Source organism: Meleagris gallopavo, chromosome 1 (assembly GCF_905368555.1).
Source record: "Meleagris gallopavo chromosome 1, MGAL_WU_HG_1.1, whole genome shotgun sequence".
NCBI lineage: Eukaryota > Metazoa > Chordata > Aves > Galliformes > Phasianidae > Meleagris > Meleagris gallopavo.
In genome coordinates this window covers 85,456,526-85,470,744 of record NC_139404.1, presented here as the reverse complement: position 1 = coordinate 85,470,744, position 14,219 = coordinate 85,456,526, and the positions used below count along the sequence as shown (strand labels likewise).

At 38.6% G+C, this 14,219-nt stretch overlaps 1 long non-coding RNA gene across 33 annotated transcripts in view; it reads right to left on the bottom strand.

The window, feature by feature from the left end:
• The window catches only part of LOC116217324 (uncharacterized), a 353,825-nt gene that overhangs the window by 254,063 nt on the left and 85,543 nt on the right, over positions 1–14,219 (bottom strand). For all 33 annotated transcript variants that reach the window (XR_014887236.1, XR_014887246.1, XR_014887237.1 and 30 more), the window contains one exon: positions 11,898–12,042. This is a non-coding gene — a long non-coding RNA (uncharacterized LOC116217324). The remainder of the gene's footprint in view (positions 1–11,897; positions 12,043–14,219) is intronic.

The window sequence follows — 14,219 nt, the reverse complement described above, 5'->3', positions numbered from 1 at the left end:
TCTAACGCTGAGGGTCAGGAGATGAACTTTGCCATAGCAATTCACAAGTTGTCCACCTCTTCAGTTTTGCAGCGAGACACTTTGTCTCACCTAGGTCATGTACTACCGCCAGCTCTCACACTTGTCCTATTACAGGCGCGATATGCTCTCACATGCAAACTCAAGCTCATTTCACACTTTTGGCTAGGGTAGGAAGTTGCAACAGAGAACGTTTCTTCTTTGAAGAAAAATGTGAGAAAGGAGAAAAGCTAGACAGTAGCAGCAAAGGTCACGACTGTAAAATATCTAGGTACAATGAATTTTAATCTCAGCTACTGGCTCAGAAACACACCTAGAAGTCCAACTTTTCTCAGACCCCAAAGGGAACAAAAATCCATTTTGCTTGTGCATTTTCAGGTGCAGCTAGTGAAGTTTTACATCCTGTGCAAGCACCACCACTTTCCTCACCACACTCTCGAGAGCCATCTAGCCTCGGGTGACTAATAAAGCAAAGAGCCAGCAGCGAAGACAAGAACAGGTTTTGTACCAAAAATCAGATCACACGGTTTCCTGTCATCATTGCTCAATTCGGGCCAACCTTGCTGTGTCCCACGCAGTGCTCAGCAGGATGGAAAAAGTGAAGCTGCATTCCTCGCAGCCACACCATGAGGTGTACCTGCTGGACTGTGCTGCTCCTGGCTGCACTGCCTGAGCCTGGCAAACTGGGACCGATTCTCATACAGCTGACCTTGTGGTGTCTGTAAATAACCAGAATTCAGCATCTGGTTGTTTCGTTTTAGCTGGCTTTCTAGCTCCCAAAACCAGGCAGCCTAGAGACACTGAAGAATGGCCTGGTGAAGCCAAGAGTAGAAAGCTGCAGCCTCTGTCATCAGTGGGTGGGTGTCTGGTAGAAGGAAACTGAGGAAACTTCACAAATCAAAAGGTTTTTCTTATCTCTTGCCCTCCTCATGCAATATCCCAGATGCAGGAAATCCTAAATATTATTTACACAGTACATTAAATCTATTTAAAACATTTAAAATGTATTAAGCCTATTTTCTCACGTTAGATTTAGCCAAAATTAAGATCATTTTCCTTTTGCAGCAGTTTCTTCCATGAATGATGAATATATTTTCAAGTGAAAAAGTATCCCCTCTTCTAGCAGAGACATAATTTCAGTTTTTTCAGTTTCCAAGAGACGCTATAGAAATCAAGCAAGTCTGTATCATTTCACCTGATTTCTAAGCTTCAAGAAAGAAATGTCCCTGGATTTGGAAGTGCTTGACTTTTTATAAGATTATCACTGTATCCATCAGTTTGTAGTGCCACCATCCCCATTTTGTGATCACATGCATTTAGTGACTGTTGTTTCTACTATGAAAACTGTGAAGATGCACCAGTTATTGAATTTTTTGAAAAATCCAGCCTTTCTGATATTTGTTTTCTAATTTCTTTATGTGAAATCGCACTAAAAGTGGCAAATCCCCATGAAAAATTTGCATTTTCCAGATGAAAAAAGCATTTTCCAGATGAAAAAAATGTCTTCCAAATGAATTTTTCTAGAGTGTCATTTTTTTTTTCAAGATATCACCTAGAATCAGCACGGAAGTAATTTACTGCAAGTTAGAAAAAGTGGAAGGTGAAGTCCAACATCTTCCTGCCCTCCTAGTCTCTGCTTGTTTGAAGGAGGTAAGCTGTAACAGGATTGTTCTTTCTGCAAGAAGCCATATTAAACCCTTCCCCCACCATATCATAAGCAATGAAATCTGGTCTCCTACCACCCTCTGTCTTATGAGTTGGATTCTCTTGTGTTTAATGAGGTGAAAACTGACTGAAGAGTTTCCCGCTGTTTCCCTGTCTGCATTATCTAAACTCTCCAGTGTCCCATAGAAACAGGGAAACCTTACAGCCTTCTCTCAATGAATACAGTAATTGAGTCTCTTTCCTGGATTGCATCTTCTATTTCCCTAAGCAGCTCAGGAAATTTGAATTTTGGGACCTTTAGCACTGTCCTAGTTGGCTGAAAGTGCTCCAAATTTATTAGGCAGACACACAGACATACAGTGTGGTCACATAAGCATCACCTCATGTGGACATAGGATAAAAACAACATTGGAATAGCTGTCTGTATGTGTGATTGTTGGAAAGATCCTTGCAAACTTCCAACTGCATTCAGGCAAGGAACTATCGATATCATCAGCAATCTGATTAATGATTCACATGTGAGAAGTGTTAAGATAAATCCCAACATCATTATAGCTAAGAACAGAATAATTACATCTAAGGCTCTTGGGGTTATCTTTTTTCCAGACATTCATAACTTTATTTACTAGTCCAATGCTACTCTCTTTGCTCAAGTGAAGTCAACTTCAGTGAAACCACTGATGCAATGTCAGGAATATTTCCCTCTGTGTCTTCTGGAAGAATGCTAAAAGGAATTAAGCTGCAGTTAGGAGGAGTTTGTTGTGGATGCTGCAGAGAGATGTACATTTGGATTTAGGAAGAGCTTTCACTTTTACTAAGGAAAAAGGAGAGCAGGGAAAATGGCAAGAGTAAAATCTGAGTCCTACTTTCCAGAACTATTTTCCAGATTGTCATTCAGAAGGCAGTGTGCTCCCCAATATAAGAAGGTTAGTTTGTATTAGAGCCAGAATGGAAATGAAATAACCATAAAATACATGCAAATCATATTGAATATATAAATCAACATCTTTATTAGCTGCAATAAGGAGCAGGAAAATTAGAACTATTCCAAATTACCTTTTAGTTTTTCTGTATTTCCTAAGGATCAAGACAAAACAGGTGTCACAGACAGTATCTTGGTGAGTACCTATGTAATATATAAAAACAACATGAAGATGCTACATATACCCTTCACACCAAAGAAGCTGCCTGATTCTGTTCTTAGTCTTGTGTAAAGTAGGAATCAATCTAACCACAAAGACGCAATTGGTCACACCATGGTGAAAGGCTGGTGGAAATTACATCCTCACCACAGCCACATTACTTGTTTATTCAGCTCACATTGTTCACACTAATGAAGTAAAAACAACACAGAAACCTGACCAAACTGGACAAAGTGGTCATAAACTGTCTTTTTTGTCTTTCATCAAGCATTTGAGCCTTTTGCCTTGCCCCATACAAAATCTAGGCCGGACTTCCTGCACGTGCACTTAGGTAGCGTATACCAGTGCTTGGTTAGCAAATGACCATAAAGTCATAGAATCACAGGATGTCCTGAGTTGGAAGAAACCTTCAGGGATCATTGTGTCCAACTCCTGACTCCACACAGGGCAACTCAAAATCCAGACCCTATGTCTGAGAGTGTTATAGAAATGCATGGACACAGATGATTCCTGCGGTGCAAATGATGCACGACAAGGTCTTATTCTATGCTAATTAGGCTGCATGCCAGATCACTTCATTACAGTCAATTCCAGCTTTTGATATGAAAGGTGTTCCTGCTGCACTGTTATTGGGAAAACAGGCAAAGCTCATGCATTGCTGTTCGCTATTATGCAAAGCTTTACACAGAAACTGAGCCCTGTAGACAAAGCTGCTGAGAGTTAGCTTACCCTCCAAATTCACAGTTTAGAGCCACTTTCTTCAACCAGACTTGCTCCCCATAAACAACTTGGAGCTCATTTTTCAGAGACAGTGCCTGCATTCTTCAGTTCACCACTTTTCAAGGAATGCTGCCTTAGTGTACATATAAACTGTATTTAACTGTCACTCAGACTGTCCCTTACTGATGTTGTCTATCATTATGAAACCAACTCAAAGCTCTGGCAATACTTAGTGAGAAGACAGGCTTGAAGTTAAAATCATACCAAAGGCACAGTGACACATTTTTGATTTCTTCAGCATAACATGCCTTGTAAGAAGGGCAGAGGATCTCCCTCAGGCAGTCTGTCAGACCAGTTCTGAGCGCTTGTAACATCTCTGGCTGGTTGCTGAGGTTCACCAGCACAATCACGTTGGAGCATTAAGGCAAGCCAGCTAATGAGTTCATCAGCACAGAAAGAAAATGATGCTTGGTAAAATCTCTTCTACAAAGCTTAGTGCAGCATAAGAGATCAACAAAAAATAGTATGCTTATATTTTCAAATTGAGTAAATTACACCCAAAGAGCTGCTGAGGGGATGTTTTCTCACTTGATTTTAAAGCCAGTTTTAGAGTCCTCAAGGAAATCAGGTATTTGACTAACTCATTATTACAATCTTAACATAAGTAGCTGGAGAATGACTGAAAATAGTTTTTCAGCCTTCATGAAAAGATGAAACTCGAACAGAGCTGGCACACCCAACATTCACCTACTGTAATTATGGTAAAACATACACACGCAAAAGAAAAAAACAAAGAGGAAAGCTTACTCAGCCCCGATTCTGCAAACATCAGACCATAAGCAGAATGCATCAGCTGTATTCCAGAAAGCAAAGCATAACACTCATGTAATTACTGACACAAATGCAAGGGTTCTTGCATGCTCTGCCACTTGTAAAATACCGACATAAATAATTGCTCAAATGAACTACTTTTAAGAATAAGGTATAGAAAATATTTCAATAGCAATATGAAGTGTGTGATGTCTGGATGTACTGTTGATATTTCAGATCTGTACTATCCTATCTAACCAAAAGCTTAAGAAGTCAAGGTAGTTATCTGCATGTCTGTTAAAAAAATGCATTTCCTCTATAATGGTAGATGAAAAGGAGGAGGTTATTTTCAGAAAATGGCAAACTTTCATGATGACTTTCCAACGTTATAGTTATTATTATTCTGCTGCACAGTTTTAATTATTTTGAGTAAACACATTTATTTTTATCAAAGCAGAACATAACTTTTTAATCCATATTATACTGTAAAGTAATATGTCAACCCGAAGCTTAGTTTTCAACACCACGGACAGGTAAATTAATACTGACACTGTTCAGTTTAGGTGTGATAAGTAGTTCACAAGGTTTAATACAGAGAAGATAGTGAGAATACTAGGGCTAAGTACCCAAAGGACACTGGGAAAGAACCAAGACCTGCGTGACATTTTTCGATGTCTGGCTTTTCAGACAATTGTTTCAGTGGTTTTCTTTTTCACTGGTTTGCTTTTTTTTTTTTTTTTTTAGTAGTCTGCTGTTGTCTGAAGTTCTAATTAAGACATGCTTCCGAAATGCTACTGCTCAGAGCTCATAGTATAACCTTCTGAGCACTACTTCACAGCAATAGCTGTATCATTAGAGCGAAAGCAGGCTTATACAATATTCTGAAGCTAAATGCAGCTACTGAAGACTCTGTGTAGTCATGATGGCAAATGATAACTTTATATTCTATCCCTTGGTATAAATGCTCTCTTCTCAGAGCTGACAGGAAGCATTGTTGAACAATTCTGGGCAAGTGTGTTTTACTTCTCTGTTTTAATGTTTTAGTATGAGCTTCGATTATCTGTCTCAGCTCAACATCTGAGTCTAAATGTCTACCTCCTCCTTGAGCAGATTTTTACTGCCTTGTTCCACAGCTCACTTGCTAAACAGTTTAAAAATTCTCGTTATTTTACCTCCACATCTAGAAAATACATCTGAAAGCAGTACAGTCAGCACAGAAAAGCTAAAGAAAATGAAGTGATGTTGTTGATTAAACACATAAATACGTTACTTGCATGTGCCATTTCCCTGGGTATCTTTAACTTCCTTTTGCTAAAATAAGAATGTTCTTTCTGAGTAGCACCTTGATTGAAAATGTCATGTACAGCATGACATTTGGACATGACAGCCATGTACAGCAGTCACCAAGCAAGTAAAACTTCTCAGTTCGCCTTCTCACAGTTATCACACTAACTCCATCCAGATGTTTTCCTATTTAGGCCAAATGTTTGGAAGTCAGTATACCTCCAGAGGTCACATCACCAATGGACGAAACCTGAAATTTTCCTGCAAAAACAGGAATGAAGTTCCCAACCAGTTTGAGTGATAAAAATACATAAACACACAGCATTTGGTGCTAATCTCACAGGTATCATCTCAGAAACTTGACTCTTGCAAGCCTGCAGAGGAAATTAAAATCCCAACAAGGATATGAGAGCGCTCAGGATAAAAGACACCACATCTCAACTTATTTATTTCTTGCTGACTACAGTGATAAGGAAGATCTAATTGCCATTTTGACACATTTTTTGGAAGAGTGGTTTCCACAGGACATTAAGTAACTTTGCCTTTTACATATGGTTAAAACTTCCTTCTAGCTAAACTTCACTGAATTAAACTGGGCTTGAGTACTTGCTGAAGTGTAGTACCGCCCAGGAGAGGAATGCAGCAATTTTCTGTCATCCTCTCTTTTAAAGATGCAGATTTGAACCTCTCTGTTACTTATGGCTCATCTATTCCATCTAGCAATGACCAACATGTAATTGATAAAGGGAGGAAAAATAATATGCCATAGGTTTAGCGTAAATACTTTGCAAAGCTACCATTTCAGTTTCGTCTATGGAGGTAAAATAGTTTGTGATAGAGGATAACTGGAAACAGAATCCCTCAAAGACCAAGACCACTGGAAGATACCACAAGTGAGGATGTATTTTTTAAAATCTCCCTCACACATTTTCAGACATTTCTGTTCGCGCCAGCTTAACAGCAGCTTGCTACAGAGCCATGAGATAGATACATCTGTGTAAGTAATACAATGACCACACTAGCTAAAATACCAGTTCTGTCTTATCCCTAAATATAAACCAAAACCAGTAATTTGCACATTTCCCTAAGCCAAGTCCTTCTGCAAATGTGTTTCTGAACTATGAACATATATGAGGTCTTAATTTAAATCACATAAACTCACACTTAAATCCTCAAGAAAAAGAGCAAAATTTCTAGCACAGTTTGTTACAATGCAAAAACAAATGCCTTTTTCAAAACATGGCTATGCACAACAACAGCTGTGTTTGGATTCACGAGGCAAGAATTATCTTGACAGCTCTTGATATAGCTAAAGATTTACTCCAAAAGACAGGTTGCTCAAGAGAAAAAAAAAAAAGGTAAATGACAAATCCTGGATATTAAGAAAAGTCAGACCATCCTTTGGAAGAGCCTTGATTTCTGCTTTATTTTGCATTTTGTTAAGTGCCATATCCTTTTTGCTGAACTCCTGTAGGTGGTAGTGTTGGTATAATACGTTATGTGTGACTGGGACACTGCCTGCTCCCCTAGAAGACTTGGTTCTTTAAGGCACGTTGATTTAATGACAGGTTACACTTTCTCCAAGGATGGTACTCCTTATTCTCAGGATCTATAAACAAATCATTAAACTAAATTAATGTCTATAATCACTCAAGAAACAGGATAATCTGTGGAGAGGAATACAAGCAAAGACTATAACAAATACATCCCCTATTGAACCTGTTATTCTTGAAATTTAGCTTTATTTTCTCCAAAAAGTGCGCAAGTAGTGTTGCTTCTTTTATTAACTCTGTCCTCCACCTTTTACAGAAAAAAAGCATTGTCATCTAGACTTCCTACAGCTTCTTATTGAATAGGGGGGGAAAAAAAAAAGAAAAAAAAAGAAAAAAAAAATTTAAGAAAACTTCTTGGTGTTGTCTATAAGCAAAAAAAAACTCGATGTTGATGGAAAGGGTAATTGTTTTTGATGGAAGAAGTAATTATCAAATCAATAGTTTTGTCCTTTGCTCAGGTAACTCCAGTAACAGATGTGGAATAAACAGAAAAAATGCCTTTCTCCAGAAATGTAAAATCTCCATGCCTATTTAAACACAGCATATAAGTACTTAGAAATAATTGCAAGTATGACAAATACAACTAAAGCTCCAAGTCCAGCTCAAGGAAGGAATGTTATTCCAGGCAGTAGGTAACCAGTGGTGATGCAAACAGTTGCAGTGCAGCTGGAGAAGGGCTTTAAGAATTCCTTACCTCCTTGCATGTGGAGCTCAAAGATGAAAACCTCTCTGTTAATAAAGCAGTTTTGAAAAGCCCTCACAAGACTTCAACAGTCACAATGCAACCCATTCACCGTTTTTATATGGATGGTAAAAGACTAAAAAGACAACAAATATAAGATGATTGAAAACGTGTTTGAATGATGTGAAGGTGCTGTGTGTAAGAACTGGTACTGCAATTAGCCAGCATTTATTTTAACTGCTTAGGAGTACTATTTGAATGTACTGCAAGCACACTATAACGTATGCACTCCTCAGTTACAGCTGTGAAAGTATTAAAGATGTAAAGTCAGACATAGTGGATAATGAGATATAATGGATAAGAAAGCCAATTTTAAAAATGAGAAAATATTTGAACAAAACAGTTCTTAGAGGCAAGGGCCACAGTTTTTCCTCCCTTTTGGACCTGTGGCAGAGAACGTTCCTGCTTTGTAGCAGGTGTAGTCAGAAGCACTTGTGGAGTGAAAAAACAAAAACATGCCTGGAGAGGTGTTTAGAAAGGTCTCATCTGAGTGCAGCACACCAGCACACCTGGCCAAGAGGCAGCTTTTCTGTGAGGATCTCAGGTGGCTGCTCTTTTCATGCCTGATGTCCCTCCAGTGTAGCAGGCACTGAAATTAATGCCATTCAGTTACCAGTAAAATTTGATTGGCTTCCACAAAAACAGCAAGGCAATGGGTGGCTGCACCTCTCTTTCTTCACATGAACAGTATCCACGGTCTTCACTGCTTGCTCTCCTTAGCAATGCAAGTAGTAGCAGATGCTGGATCTTGGCAATTGTTCCAGCTAACGTGGTGCTTAAATTTAGCAGGAAAATCCATTTTAGTGGCCTTCCTCTCCCCTCCCCTTTTGGGAAATTCAACTGAACTGTTAAATGTCAAACACTGGTGATGATGAGGCAGTTCCACTGAGTGGCAGAATGAATCAAAAGCCTTAGTTGCACAAGAGTAGGCTGGCAAGTCCGTTAAAAAAAAGCCCACGCAGTAAATTTAGAGCTGCTCTTTCCCCCTATAAATCAAATCAGCTGTTTGACAGCATAATATCTGTGCCAGAACAGTCCAAGAAAAAAGAATTGCGCTCAGATATATTTCCATGAGATCTGGAGATTTACAGGACAGAAATGAAGACAGATCTGAAGAACTAAAAAAGTAGATCATTATTTTAGGCAGTATTAATCAATAGCCAGCTATCCAAAACCCTGCTTCACACAGAAAAAAGACTGCAGAGCCTGTCCCTTGTAGCTCACCTCTGGTTATGAAAAGTCCTTCTGCCTTATCAGAGAGCATAGAGAACAAAGAACGCAAAACTGAAAGGAAAGAGAATAAATGCCAGAATTAGGCACATATCCCTCTGATGCTCCCAACCAGAGTTCAGTATTGAGTGCATTTTGCAACTTTTGAATGAGTATCAGGAGTAGGTCTAGCACTCCCCCTGCTTAGAAGTACCACATTCTTCATTTCAAATTTAATATCATGGCATAAAAAATCTTAACATCTTTAATCAATGGATCAGCTGTGATTGGTGGTAATTCAAAATCTTTTTTTTTGTGACAGAGGGTTTTCATAGTGAACATATAACAATTTGGAGAACCGACAAAACATAGTGAGTGGTATTTTGGTATTTCTTAGTTGAGCCATCTGAGGCATGGGGTGTACACTACTCTTTTGCATTACTGGTAAAGCTCCCACACAAGAAACACAGAAAAATGGAGGAGAAACATTATTTTGTACTTACTCAGATTATCAATAAAGCAGGCTGCAAAAGACTTAAGTTCAAATCTACAAAATGGAGTCTCCTGAGGTGAATTGCTATTAAGGAAATACTACAGAGCTTCTGCTCGAAAAGCATGACTTAGATTCCATTTCTTGAGACACACTGTAATGAATTCTTCTCATCCTAGATTGAAATACTGTCTAGGAAAGATTAAAAAACTTGTGGCTGTCACTATTAGTACTGAATAGCTGGATTACCAAGACTTTCTGGGGAGCTTTAAACCTATCCATTACAAGTAAAGCATTCATCAATTCTTCTTTCATAATCTCAGAAACAAACTAAATAGTAGTTCAAATATTTGCCCAACAGATAACTTTTGAACTCTGAACTAAAGAAGATCCTGCTTCTATCACCAAACTGTTAGGTGTTTACCTTTGTCCTTCTGTCTCATTAAGTCTGTTCAGTTTTAAAAAGCATACAACTGAAATTCTAAGAATAGCAGAACAACAGGAAAATAATAGCTACAGATACACTCATGCATTCCCACTTGTAATTTGTTCTGGCCTCCTTCATTCCCCTCTGGCTATTTTTCCAGGAACATGAAGATGAGTGGTTACTACTCACGGAAACACTGAGCTTCTGTTATTTGCAGAAATACTCACGGACTGTGTGTGGAAATAAGCTGTGCCTAAGGAAGTCAATATGCTAATAATTAAAAAAAAAATATTAAATATACATCCAGGTAAGGAAGAGACTTAGTCTAGTGCTTGTTAGGTAACTGAATTACAGACTGGATGACCACAAGACTTATTGAACAAGCAATCAATTCTTATCGATTCAGAAGTACAATAAACAAATTGCTTCTTACAAATCGAGTGGATACCTATTAGCAGGATTGCTAACCAAGAATTAAATGGGGAAAAGAAAGGCAACATCATAAGCAGATCTGCCTAAGTGGAAAACGTTTCCAGCTTGCAATTTTCTTAACCAGTCGCTCAGTTGCTAAAACAAATAGTGCACACTTCATACATATTCGTGTAGCCACAGATATGTTGCATGACAAATCTAATCTAGTCCAGGAAACAGAGAATGGGTTAGTTGAAAGAATTAGTAAACGAAAATAAATCACTTAATCTCTGGTCTGCTGGCTTGAATTCAGTCCATATTAGTAGACATGAAGTTGCTACCCTCCAAGTACTATCATACTGTGAAGAGGTCCACGTGAAATGAGCTGGCAGACTTTGTCCTGCCCTACCAAATTCAAGACTTACACTTCTCTCTCGTGTGTGTGTACCCTTCTCAGAACAGCAGATTATATTAGCAAACACAGCAAGGACAAAGCAAAGCTTGTGCCTGAAAACAGCTTACACCTGACCTCTTAGTTGTAATGATTGCAGGAAACAGAGGGAGATCAGCAAAATATAAGCATTCAAAACCTCTGTGTGTTTTCTTCAAGGATGCAATATTTCTTACTACAGGTTTTCCTTTCCTGGTCATTTTCCCGTTAGTACATAATTACTGTCATTCTTTTAATGCTAATGTCTCACTAATTTCTGATTAAAGATCCAAAATAATAATCATCTCACAATTTCAGAAACCTCATGGCTAGAAAGCTGCATTATAGAAAGATGTCACATTCCCCAACACATAAAAGTGAAAAAAAGCTATAATGTCATAGATTTATAACTTGCCCAACAAAAATACTGTTACAAATTTTGCACTAAAGAGCACTTTTTTCCCTCAAGCAAGCAAGGTGTTAACTGTTTTTACTTTTCATAAGCTTTGTGATCATATTTGTGGGGCTCAAGGCTAGTTTTGAAATGGCTATAAATTACTATAATTTGGCAGCAATGTTTTGTAAACATAGAGGATACACATAAATTTTAGTTTATTTCCTGCAATAATCATTCAGAATTATTTCATATAAATGGCCCCTATAATCTAAAGCTTGCAGGTTTGATATTAAGCACACCTGGCAAGTAGAACTTGAATTTGCTTTCATGCACTGTAAACCAGGAAAACTCTACATGAACCCCATTTATGATCCAGTTTTGATGACCTTTGAGAACTAAAGAGCAGGCCAAGCTTAGTTCTGTTAACTGTTGTCATTTCATCCTAGACTAATATTTTGTCCCAAGCAGTAAAATACTGTTTCAGTACAACTCAGTATTTTGTGACACTTTGGATTAAGTTTCCAGGATCTGCTTACAAAGAGAAAAGATCTAGAATTAGCAAGGACAGTAGAGCAATAGAAATTATAAATTGCACTTACTCTCTGTCTAGTCCCACATATTTGTGAAGCAGGCCTTTTTGACATACCAGAAGGATGAACAGGAAAAAAACAAAACAACTCACTCTTCCTGAACTCAATATGAAGCTACTGTTCCTTGCTTCATCTTCTGTCAGCATTGTTGTTTCTGTGGAGGAATAAAAAACAAATTAATCGCCTTCCTAAAGAGCATAAGCATGCATGAGCAAGTGTGAAAGAACAACCATACAAATACATTGGTAATTTGGAAAGCAATTCAGCCCTGAAGCATTTAGATTAGGTGCCACCAAATTGTATTTGATAGTGAGACTCACCTGGCTGAAGAGCAGTGGTTCCTGCAGCAGAAGCACAAGTGCTTCAGCATTGATTTTGTACTGTAGTTTTTTTGTTGTTGTTGTTTTGTTTTGTTTTTCTGGGAAATCATTAGAGTCTATTCTGAAATTTACACTGTTTTTCACATTTGTAATTCCAGTGAAGTTCAGAGCTTCCAGCAAGGTAACAGCTGTGAGTCTCACCTCTCAGTCCTGCTGATGAACCTGAGTGCAGACCTCACCGTCTGTGAGCTCCCATCTCATTCAACTTGTTTTCATGGGGAGGAACGCAGCCACAGGGTGCAAACTAAAGAACTGACTGCAAATTTAGTCTACAACAACAATATTGGACAAGCTCATGGAAACTATGCCAGGATATGTCCTCCTCTGGAGCTTTTGTAATCAATTTTTTAAGTGTCATATGACTGAGAGTGGCTGAAGGCAGTATGCTAACAGAACTTGCATCAACCAAAGAAAATATTACACCTTCTGTCTTGTACTAGTAATTTTAAATGTACTTAGATATGTCAGCAGAACTTTCACATCATAATGGCTATCCTTGTTTATTTAGATCTATCACTTTTAAGGCAATATCTGAATTCTCGGTTTTGTGGACTTCCTTCTCACTCATAGTTGTCTCACCGTGTAGGTGTGGAGGACTCAGAGGCGCAGCAGGAAGGAACGGCTGATAGCAGTAAGTGACGGCTATTGGAGCATTAAAACATTACACACAGATTACACACTACGGTCTCTCACCGCTCCCTTACTCATACCATCACACCCCTGCCCATAAATGGCTTTGAGTGTAACATAGCATCGAGATATAAAGATGTTAAGATGGATGTTCCATCACCCAACATCACAGAAAATGTTCATCACATGAAACTAACTGTGTTGATTCAAGTGCTTTGAAATGGGCTACTATGGGTTATGAGACTAAAAAGAATCCACATGTCAAAGCTTTTGAGTTATTTTTCTTCTTAAATCTCCATTACTGTACACATATATAAGCTGCTTGAGCCTGTATCTTGTAGAAAATGGCTGAAACAGAGTGCAGCCTAACCAACTTACTAAGAGAATGTGTGTGGAAACATGAGCTGAGCTTCAGAGGTACAAAATTTGCGCCTGGAGCTGGAACATGTTAGTCTGAATGTGGCAGATGCAGTGGGGAAGGATGAAAAGCCTGACTGTCATGTTGCCACCTCAACAAATGAGGAGACATTTTTCAATTAACTGAGGCCTTGGAGCTCTTGAAAATAGTCTCAGCATTTGAAATGCATGGAACAACGTTGACATACCTTGGGTTTCATACTGAGCTAAAAATGATTTTATCTGTTCTTCCAAAAGTGCAGTGAGTGCAGTTGGAGGATCCAAAGGCTGATGCCAGTGTAGCTGTGCTGGAATAGCTGAAGAACTTCCTGAATATTTTTGTCTAAAGCAAACAAAAGAGGCTTTCCAGGAAGTTCTGAGTAATCATTCGTTCTTTTGCGTAGCTGAGCAGCTACAGCAGGAAGAAACTGTCCTAAGACGGACAGACCACAATTTACATAAACAAGGAACCCCACCAGCCTGCTTGAGGAAATGAAGAAAGAACAGACTGAAACATTTCCCAGGAATTTCAGTAAAGAGTAACCAATCCAAGGAGTCTCATTAGAGAAATCCAAAAAAGGATTAGATCAGAGAGGTAGTAGAGAGCCTACTGATACCCCACAGAGAATTTCCTCTGGTGCGTAACAGGAGATGGGTTTTCCATTCCCTCCAAACTTTAAAGTTCTGTGTGTGGGCCTCTTAATGCTTTCTTGAACTAAAACAGCTTGTGTTTATGGAGATGATAGGGGTATCTCTTCCTCCGACAAGAGACTACATGTGATAACATCATATCATAAAGAAATTGAGACACCCAACCTACGTGGTTAGGACAGGGATCGCATCTCCGCCCACAGACATCATGTCAATTCTTGATAGCAATTCTATGTGAGCAGATTTTCTACTCAAAGCAAACTATCTAGAGAAA